Source organism: Pelecanus crispus, chromosome 1 (assembly GCF_030463565.1).
Source record: "Pelecanus crispus isolate bPelCri1 chromosome 1, bPelCri1.pri, whole genome shotgun sequence".
NCBI lineage: Eukaryota > Metazoa > Chordata > Aves > Pelecaniformes > Pelecanidae > Pelecanus > Pelecanus crispus.
This window is the reverse complement of record NC_134643.1, coordinates 155,010,201-155,020,917: the sequence shown is the minus strand read 5'-3', so window position 1 is coordinate 155,020,917 and position 10,717 is coordinate 155,010,201.

Sequence of the window (10,717 nt, the reverse complement as noted above, 5' to 3'; positions counted from 1 at the left end):
GATTCAAACTGCTACACTTTACAAGGAAAGAAGGGCTTCTTTCTTTATTCAATTTACTTTTCATTTTTCACTCTGTCACATCCAGAAGAAATACAGCTGTTACAGACTATGAAACTATGATCCACTACATAAAGATAAAATAATTTATCAACAGATTTTTAATCCTAAATCCCATTTTTTGTTGGCACATCACATCAGCACACAGTGGAAGTTTTAATGAATGCAGAGCAAAGCCCTTCATTCTTTTAACAGGGATTAAAGAACACAGTATAATGCAAGCTACTTAGTAATAACCAGGTTTAACATTAGTGGCTACTATTAATGAGCAAAACACACGTCTTTAATCTTACTCTCACATTGCTGTTGAACCTGATCAATTTGTCTGAAATTGTTCTGCTCCAAGCTAACAGTATTTACATTTGAGCCATATGGTTTGCATACTCTTCAATGAAACACAGAGCGGGGGAGGGGGGGGAAGGAAGATAAATGCTTTTGGTGAAACTCAGCTAATATAAAGAGATTCTTCAAGGAACAGAATAAGATTTTTAATTTTCAGAAAGAAATGGAGAGATATTTTAAAGTAAAGGCAAAGATTCACTGCCTAGTAAAGGAGTACAGAAATGCTAAGGCAGTAGTGGGGAATCACAGTTTCAATGAAAAAGTATAAAAAACCCAGTTGTCTATAAGGCCCAAAGCAACAATAGCTTTAAGCATGTTTTTCAAATTTCATACATGCTTAAAGCCACAGATGGAATTTTAATAATAAAAAATGGTTCTTAAAAATCATTGTGCCATTGTGAAGCCAACAAAATCTTTAAACAAACTGACAGTTTAAGTTCTGTAAAATGCATTAATGATACTTCATGAACTAGACAGTTGTATGTATTTAAGCATCGTTATAATTATTCCTCATTTTCTTAGAATCCTCAGAAGATTTTGGAATTAAAAGGGGGATGATACATCAAAGTCATCCTCCATTTTGGTCAAGGAACTCATTTCGATCAACACTTTTGGAAACCTGATTGGTCCCAAAGGTTGTGACTTCTTTTTTTTAAAACTGTCAGACTGTTTGAAGAAACATTTTGCGGTCAAGGGAGGAAAGCACCCATCTTACCTCTTTAAGGAGGGCTTCTTGGGGAATTTAAGTCTTTTTCAAATGTCACCATACAGTGCCATAATTCACGTAGGATTCATGAAGGAAACAAAAGGATCTAGCAAACAGTTGCCTTAACCATACTAGGTCTAATCACCGTTCTGCCAGGGTTGCTATTTATTGGTTAAAATGAAAATCCATCTTCATTTCAAACAACACAAGTGAAGTTGTTTACTCACTATGCAAGTCTTGCCAGGTGGAAAGCAGACACAGAGGTAGTCTTCAAACTCCAGAGAGTTACAACTTGTATTTACAGATCTTCTGAACCTAATTCATCACTGAAAGAGAGTAATCTCTCCAAATAAGTGAGTCAATACACAGCTCAGTGTGAAAAAGGAAGAGTGGAATTTCTCACTTTGTGAACTGTTGACTGCAGGGAGGAAAACGGAAAAGGTAGATGTGAGAAATTCATCTCTACTTGCATTAAAGGAAAGGCAACAGCAAATTGCAAATATTAACTTTTCTAACCGAGGCATTTGAGGGCTGATACACAAATGTTCTAGGCATCATCTTTTGCTGCTACCGTCTACAATAGCACTTAAGGAGTCTGTCCTGCTCCAAAGCCACCTAGGTGTGAGGGAAAGGGCCGGGGACAGCCTGGAGAGGGCTATTTTGCAGTGCCAGCAAGGGGCTGTGTCTTGAAATAAGCCCTTTTCAGAGCTAAATTATTTATGATATCGCCGTAATAAGGAACAAACACATCATGGGCCCGGGAGAGAGTCCGAGAGAGCTGCCTGAGCCAGGCGGCTCTGGAGAGCGTGGCACAGCGCCGAGGGCAGGGGAAGCGTGGCAGGAAGGCAGGGTTGGGGGGACAGGCAGGGTTGGGGGGACAGGCAGGGTTGGGGGGACAGGCAGAGTTGGGGAGACAGGCAGGGCTGGGGGACAGGCAGGGCTGGGGACAGGCAGGGCTGGGGGGACAGGCAGGGTTGGGGACAGGCAGGGCTGGGGGGACAGGCAGGGTCAGGGAACAGGCAGAGTTGGGGAGACAGGCAGGGCTGGGGACAGGCAGGGCTGGGGGGACAGGCGGGGCTGGGGACAGGCAGGGCTTGGGGGACAGGCAGAGTTGGGGGGACAGGCAGGGTCGGGGGAACAGGCAGGGTCGGGGACAGACAGAGCTGGGGACAGGCAGGTTTGGGGACAGGCAGGTTTGGGGACAGGCAGGGCTTGGGGAACAGGCAGAGTTGGGGGAACAGGCAGGTTTGGTGACAGGCAGGGCTTGGGGGACAGGCAGGGCTTGGGGGACAGGCAGAGTTGGGGGAACAGGCAGGTTTGGGGACAGGCAGGTTTGGGGACAGGCAGGGCTTGGGGGACAGGCAGAGTTGGGGGAACAGGCAGGTTTGGGGACAGGCAGGTTTGGGGACAGGCAGGGCTTGGGGGACAGGCAGAGTTGGGGGAACAGGCAGGTTTGGGGACAGGCAGGTTTGGGGACAGGCAGGGCTTGGGGGACAGGCAGAGTTGGGGGAACAGGCAGGTTTGGGGACAGGCAGGTTTGGGGACAGGCAGGGCTTGGGGGACAGGCAGGGCTTGGGGGACAGGCAGGGTCGGGGACAGGCAGAGTTGGGGGGACAGGCAGGGTCGGGGGAACAGGCAGGGTCGGGGACAGACAGAGCTGGGGACCGGCGGGGCTGGGGGGACAGGCAGGGTGCCCCGGAGGCGCAGCCGCGGCCCCGGGCGCCGCGCACGGCGCCGGGCGGGGATGGCGGCCCCCCAGCACGGCGCCCGAGCCGAGGCGGAGAGATGGGGCTGGCGGGGCAAAGCGAGGGTCCCCTGCACACACACACGCACACACACACAGAGGCACACCCGCAGAGGCCCTGGTCAGAGGCAGGCGCTCCCCCGCCGAGGGAGGGAAGAAGGAGCGGGCTGCCTGCCCGCCCTCCCCTCCCCTGGCCGCCGCTGCCCGGCGCCGGAGCCGGGGCTGGGGGACCGGGACCGGGGCTGGGGGACCGGGACCGGGGCTGGGGGACCGGGGCTGGGGCCGGGCAGCGGCGCGGAGAAGGCAGGCTGAAGCATTGGCAGGCTTACCAAAGGGTGCCGGGCTCTCAGCCGGTCGTGGGGTGAAACCCAGAGGTGGCCCCCGCGAGCAAAGGAGGGGGGGTGGTGGTGAAGATCAACTCTTTTAGGAGACGGGGCTCTTCCCGCTTCACAACCTTCCGGGAGAAAAAAAGGCGTAAGGAGGTGATGTCTTCGGTTATCTTCGGTCGAAACGCCTCTTCCTCCGCTTTTCTGCTGAATGGCCATTGCAGGACTCTTTTCCAAGAAGCGAGATGGAAGTGGGATGGAGGTTTAGGAACGCACATACTAAGTTAGATATAGCGACTTTTAACTCTGCTACAGCTTCCTTCCTACACCCCCACCCCCCACCACCCCATGCCCCCCACTCCGCTGGACGTTTTAAGGATGAGGATGTGCAAAGAGATAAACTGTATCCTAAAAGGCTGATATTCTGCAAAGACCTCAAAAGAAAAAAAAAAGAAGAAAAAAGAAGAAATAAAATCCCCCAAAAGCATTACAAAATATGGTCTGCAGGAAAAGAGAAAAGGCAAAACACGTGATCCTACAATACTTTGATCAGGAATGTCCTGATTTCAGTGCTATTTTGCCTGTGATAGCATCCCCTTTGGGGAGACAGTAATGCAAGCTTTCAAGACGTGAAACATTTTATAGCTCCATTACTGCAAAGGGAGTGTATGGGCTCTAAAATGGGCTCTAAATAAGCCCTCATGCCAGTAGCTGAGCCTGCTTTTTAGCCAAATGTTGATATATTGGAACTGTAGTTCCATTAGGGATTTCTGACAGCCGTATTTCCTATTTAAGTACTGATCTGGAGTAAACGAATGCTTGCCACTCTTTATTTCACATGAATGGTTTGTTCAATATGTACTGTGCGATGATTCACTGTACTTCTGAATAAAGTTATTTTGATAGCAGCAGAAAAAAATTCATCCCCTTGGGATTTCTTTTATTTTCGTATTACCTTTTTCATGTTCAGAAACTTGTTTGGTGACAGCTACCCTTTTTTTTTTTTTTTTTTTTTTTTTTTTTTTAACGCAGGAAGGAGACCTGGGAATGCAGAAGTTCCCAATAGCAACAGGAGGTGTCACTTTAGCGGTAAAACAAGCAAGTTACACTAAAAAAGGAGGAATTCCACAAGAGCTGGCTTCTTTGCATATTTTACTGCTGAAGTGAAGCAAAGAAACCCTGGAGAGTTTTACTGTCTCACCTCGTTTGTTTCCTCATCACAGACTGAAACAATTGTATATAAAAGCAATCAGACCATTCGCTAACATAAATCAGCACAAATTCAGGAAAGCCAGCTAAGAATCTGACCCACTACAACTACTTTAAAAATGTGTACAAGATACTTCACAGTGGTTTTTGGTTTTATGATTCAGTGCCTGATAGCAAAACTTAAAAGAAAGCATATATCATAAAGAGGATAATGATTTTACATGTGAGCCTGAAAGCAATTTAGCAGCCAAGAAATAAAATGGTAAAGTAAAATGTCACCATCTTTTTACTTTGACAGGCTAAGTCTTGATAGTGACAGTTTGGAAACATCTATTTTTTTCTTTATTCACTCTTTTACAAAAATATTTTCCGTGAGCTGTTCTCACATTAATTTACTTTCATATCCTTTTGAAATACTCTCAAGTTTCTGAACTTTCATCTGTGCTGTAGAAAGTATTGTAGTCAATTAGTCCTTTCAACTAATGCCATAGCTAGCTCTGAGATATGTGAATGTAATATGAAAGGAGAATAAAGTTTACACTTTTTAGTCCTCAGACTAATACAATTCTAATGGAGAAGTCATAGGCTCATAGTAGAGAAGAAACTCAACCAAAAAATAATCACAGTTCAAATTTTCATTATGAAAATCCCATGATGAAAATGAAAGTTTGCACTAATATTGAAAAACAGATTTTTGTATGAAGCTCTGACCACCTGACCAATCAGCTAGGGAAGACCAGTTACTTCTCATAGTTTTTCACATCTTCCTTTCCATCCAACATATACTACACAGAGATGCTAACTGAAAACCTAAACTGTGAAACTATTTCCGTCATAAATAGCAACACATCCAACTCTTGTAACCACACATTACAAGCTTGTTTGCTTCTAGCTGGTAATAGTCCCTTTTAATCTACTTCTGTCTTCTCTGTATACCAGTTATATTAATTCTTACCAGAGGTTAAGTTATATTCTGTACTTTTTTCAGCATTATGTGTCCCTTATGTCAAAAAGCAGATTCCGGAATGATGCAATGTCTGTTAGAGCTTCATATGTTTCTCAGAAGTTTTAAAATAAGCAAGTTGCACATTTCCAAACTTTCCTCCACATCATAGCATCACAGAATAATTCAGGCTGGAAGGGACCTCTGGAGTTCATCAGGTCCAGCCCCTGCTCAGGGTATGCACAGCCGAGACCCGAACACCTCCAAGGATGGAGATTCCCCAGCCTCTCTGGGCACATTTTCCAGCATTTAACCATGCATATGGTGACAATTTTTTTTCCCTAATATGTAGTTTAAATTTCCCATGTTCTCATTTGTGCCAGTTGCTTCTTTGTGCCATTGCTGTGCTCCTTTGAGGAGAGCCTGGCTCCATCCATTCTCTCTATCTTTCCATTATATTCTTGTAGACAGAAACAGGACCTCTTGTCCTCTCCCTCTATGTCCTGTGCTCTTGGCCTTTTCCTGAACTCACTGCAGTATGTCAGTGACTCATTTGTACTGGGGAGCCCAAAACTTGACACAGTACTCCAGAGGTGCTCTTGCAGATGCTGAATACAGGGTGATAATTACTTTCCTCAACTACACTCTCACTAGTAAGGTGCAGGGTGCAGTTGGTCGCCTTTGTCACAAGGACACACTGCTGACTCATGTTCACCTTAGTGTCAACCAGGACATCCAGTCTCTTTCTGCAAAGCTTCTACGTGTTGGGCTGGCCTCCAGGCTGTGTTGTTGAATGGGTTTATTCCATCTCAGATGCAGCACTTTGCATGTGGGTTGAACCTTGTGAGTTTCCCATCAGTCCATTTCTCCAGCCTGTTTCCATCCAAAAACAGCAGCCCTGCTCTCCAATGTGCCAGCTATCCTTTCCCGTTTGTTTTTCTCTCTGAAAATCTTTTGATTGTGCAGTCTGTCCCACATCCAAGGTCATTAATACGGATGCTAAACAGTAGTGGTACCAATATCAGTCCCTGACGGATGCCACTAGTAATTTACTGTGAGCTGAGGTTAATATACTGATCACAACACGTTGATCCCTCATGGACTTTTGGTCCCACTGTTTTTCCACTCATCTCTGTCCACTTATCTATATCTCACCAACAGAGACTGTGTCAAAGTCCTTGCTCAATTCAAGGTATGCAGCATCCAGTGTTCTCCCATTGCCCACTGCATGGCTGGATGTGCACGATATGCATTTTGTAAAATCACCTTCTTCTCCTTCATGTACTTTGAAAAGGCTTCAAGGAGGATTGCTTCATAGCCTTCCCAGGAGATCTATAAAGACTGGAAACAGTTTTAAAGAATAAACTGCTATACAACAAATTCTATCTTTCATATAAAATTTGGCATGTAACTCATGCTTTAAAGTGGGAAAAGAGAACACATGAGCACATGTTTCTAACACAACAGCTGTAGTTTTTCAACCTTTGAAAGAGTCAGGAACATACAGTTGTACATGTACAGTTTTTCAATAGAATATACTATCAATTTTACATATTATGTTCCAAACATACCTTTATCCAATGCTGTAAGAAATTAATGTTTCATACACTACAAATATTAGCTTGCTACAAAAGTCTAAAGATTCTTGCTAATAGTCAGTGTCTTGGGCTTCACAACCATGTGAAGCAAATACAGGTAAAACTCTCTCCCTGCATGTGGCAGGAGCAATAGCTGGTTTTTCAGGACTGTGGTCTAGGTGAAGAAGCCAGCAGGGGTCATGGTTCTTTGAGCTGTAGGAACATCAAATCTCAACAGTGTAGGAAAACTCAAGGCCAAACCAATAAATATGTTCACACAAAGGGCTGGTGTATATTAAATGCATATGTGAGGAGGGCAGTACATTCTAAGTGCTGTCTGCTGTTATCCTACTTCATATCAGCAGGAGCTGGTTTGCATACCTTGGAAGTCACCAGGAGCTTCACCACTGACATCAGTGTCAGTGAAGTCAATGTTTATTCCTGTGTCTGTTATTTCTTTATTGCCAGCAATGCAGCATATACTTTTCAGATATGAAGTATCCAGAGGTAAGATTTTTACAACTGGGAACATACAACCCTGTATGACTGCAGTTATATGGCAAGGAGACACTATTGTTCCTTCAAAATATGTTATTATAAGAGAGTCATCACTGTATTCTTAATGCCAAATTCTGAGCTGCTCTTTACAAGTAATGCTCTATGGGTTTCAGGAGATTACAGTCATATGCACACCCTGATATTTTCACTGTGTTTCATTCTAATGCTATTCTTAGAGTTATTTCTAATTGGTCTGAATCTGTCAATACCTGTTTATCCACTAGATGGCATGATGACTCTGCTCTATTAACAACTGAAAGCCAATTTGCTCTCCGGAGTCACTTGAGGTACCAAAACCAAGGAAACACAGAGCAGAAATTAAAGGACATTAAATTGTGGAAGTTCTAATTCAGCAATAAAATTACCTCTGTTCTGTGTAGTTTAAGCTTTAAGCATCCAAACTGATTCTTTTATAAGCTTTCTGTGGTGAAAGGCGAGATTTTTTTGCACAGGGCAGACTGTCCTTCTGTACTCCACTAAGGCAGCCTGCCTAGTGTACTGTGTTTGTATCCAAGGTAATATGAAATAAAAATTGCCAATTTTCTTTAAAAACATGTTTTTGAATATTTAGATTCTTTTTAAGTTGCATTTCACAGAATGACAGGATGGCTGAGGTTGGAAGGCACCTCTGGAGATTATCTGGTCCAGACCCCCTGCTCAAGCAGGGCCACCTAGAGTCAGTTGCCCAGAACCATGTCTAGGTGGCTTCTGAATATCTCCAAGGGTGCAGACTCCACAGCTTCCCTGGGCAACCTGTGCCAGTGCTGGGTCACCTTTACTGTAAAAAAGTGTTTTGTGTTTCCTGATGTTCAGAGGGTACCTCATGTGCTTCAGTTTGTGCCCGTTGCCTCTGGTCCTGTCACTGGGCATCATTGAGGAGAATGTCACTCTCTCTTCTTTGCACCCTCCCTTCAGATGGGAGCCTTCTCCAGGCTGAAGAGTCCCAGCTATCTCAGCTTTTCTTCATAGGAGAGATGCTCCAGTCCCTTCACCAACTTCATGGCCCTTTGTTGGACTCTCTCCAGTATGTCCATGTTTCTCTTCTAGTGAGGAGCCCAGAATTAGACACAGCACTCCAGCTGTGGCCATGGGGGTACTGTTGTTGGAATGATGTTGTAAAGGTATTCCACAGTTCTTTTCATGCATTGTCTTTAACACTACAAATGTGATAACATCCATAGAAAGACATAGATTTTAATGCATGTCTCAGATTTCTTTACTAACCACCAAGGAATACAAAAAAAAGTGACATCTGCGGCATTTTTTTTTTTGGTCATTATTACAGTCACATACTCACCCCCTGGTTCTATAAAAATTCTTTGCCACTCTCAGAATTTGGCCCTTTTCTTTCTGTCAAGGCCATACTATTCACTGTCGGCAAACCACAATAAGAGTTGTCGGGTTTTGCTTGATCTTGTTTTCCTCAGCTTTTTCTGGTTGATCATGAAGCTTGATACAAGAGTGTCACCACAAGAGCCATTTAGTGAGTTTGGCTTTCACCATCAAAACTACATTCCTGGCTAACCAAAGTCAATAAGGTATCAGTACGTTTCAGACTAATTGGTTTCATTGCTGACTGCGTGCACGTCCTCATTGTACCTTCTGCTCCTATCCCTTTCCAGCTTCAAAATTCATCCTAGAGTTTTTGTTTCCAAGATACTCAGCTATTATCCTTTCTTCCTCATTAAGTGCCCAGGACTCAAACTCTATTAAAAACTGATCTTGTAATAATCTTAGAAGTCAATATTCTGTCTTGGTCAGAAGATGCTGTGAAAAATCTTCACAGTGAAAAGCAACAGGCTTTCCTGCCTTTACACATGCCCTAGTATTAGTATTCTTTCTGTGGGAAGAAATGGTACTGTAGAAATAAACCAAGTCTCTCTTGCATTGCAATAAATTGATTTTGTGGAGCTTCCATAGAAACAGTAAGGTTTATCTAGAGGGATCTTTCAGAACAGGACCCAACACTGCACACAATCTAATGAGGCAATAATAAAATGCAACATTAGACATTTTATAGTGAGCAACGAGCGCATGAACAGTTGAAAATATAACTCACCAGTGAAAAGCTGTTTATTTTGCCATTGATCTTTTAATTTAATGATGAAAAAAAACCTATACATATATTGCATACACATTTTCCTACTCCAAATAGCCATCCATAAGTCTGAAGACCCACATTTAATAAAAACTTACAGTAAAAGAAAATGACTTGCCTGCTCTGTAAGCCTGTACTTGGTAACATTAGATGTTCTGCATCTAATTTTCACTTAAGTCCATCTCTGTAGCAAGCCTGAAGCTCAAAACCACACCTTTGCCAACAGTAAGAGAATTCTTGGTTTTAAGAAGCTAGAATGATTACAGTTTGCAAAGATATCTGTACTAAAACACATTTTGTTGATACACCCCTGAACTAGGAGGAGATTTGGCTCTGACCTTTGCATCTCAAGGTATTCCCTTTCAGAAGAAAGTATAACTAGGCATAAGGTCAAAGCAGGAAAAAAAAAAGGTGGATACTGGCTGTTATAAAAATGCAGTGTCTCTTTTTCCAGTAGCTTAAGGGAATGTTATCACTGTACAAAAGAAAAATGTTTAATTTTAAAATGTTATTTCTATCTGGAGATAATAGCAATAGCAACAGCATGGTCTGTTCTACTTGAAAGATTTAAATTTCTCCTTTGTGTAAGATTCATTTTAATATATATAAAATATTAAAATGCATATAAATATATATCAGTGTGTATTTTTTTTAAATGCTGTATTCACATCAGTCTCAAAAGAGCCTTTACTGAGGCATCCCTACTAAGGAAGAATAAAATTTCATAGTGTAAGTATTACTATTGAATCAAAAAAGGAATAAGTGGTGGAAAAGTGAACAAAAGCACAACATTATACTTTCTAGTTGAACAATACAGAAGGCATTTATGTTTGAACAACTGCATTAGAAAGGTAAAGCAAACCTGCAAGAACAATCAGCTATTCAGAATCAAAACTTTCAGTTATATGTACGAGTATATGTAGAAAGAGTATAGGTACATTTGGTTTTCTGTGATATGCAAAATTCTGCATACAGCCTAGAATGATTTATTTACAGAACTCCCATACCTATAAAAACTTCCCTCAGTTCCCCAGACCTCCTCCATCAGTTTACCTTATCATCATTCAGTCAAAGGACTGAAAAAATTTTAAAAATATAGCCAGATTTCCAGACTGTAAAATCATGTACCTACTGAAAGGAAAAGGAGCTGCAGGCAT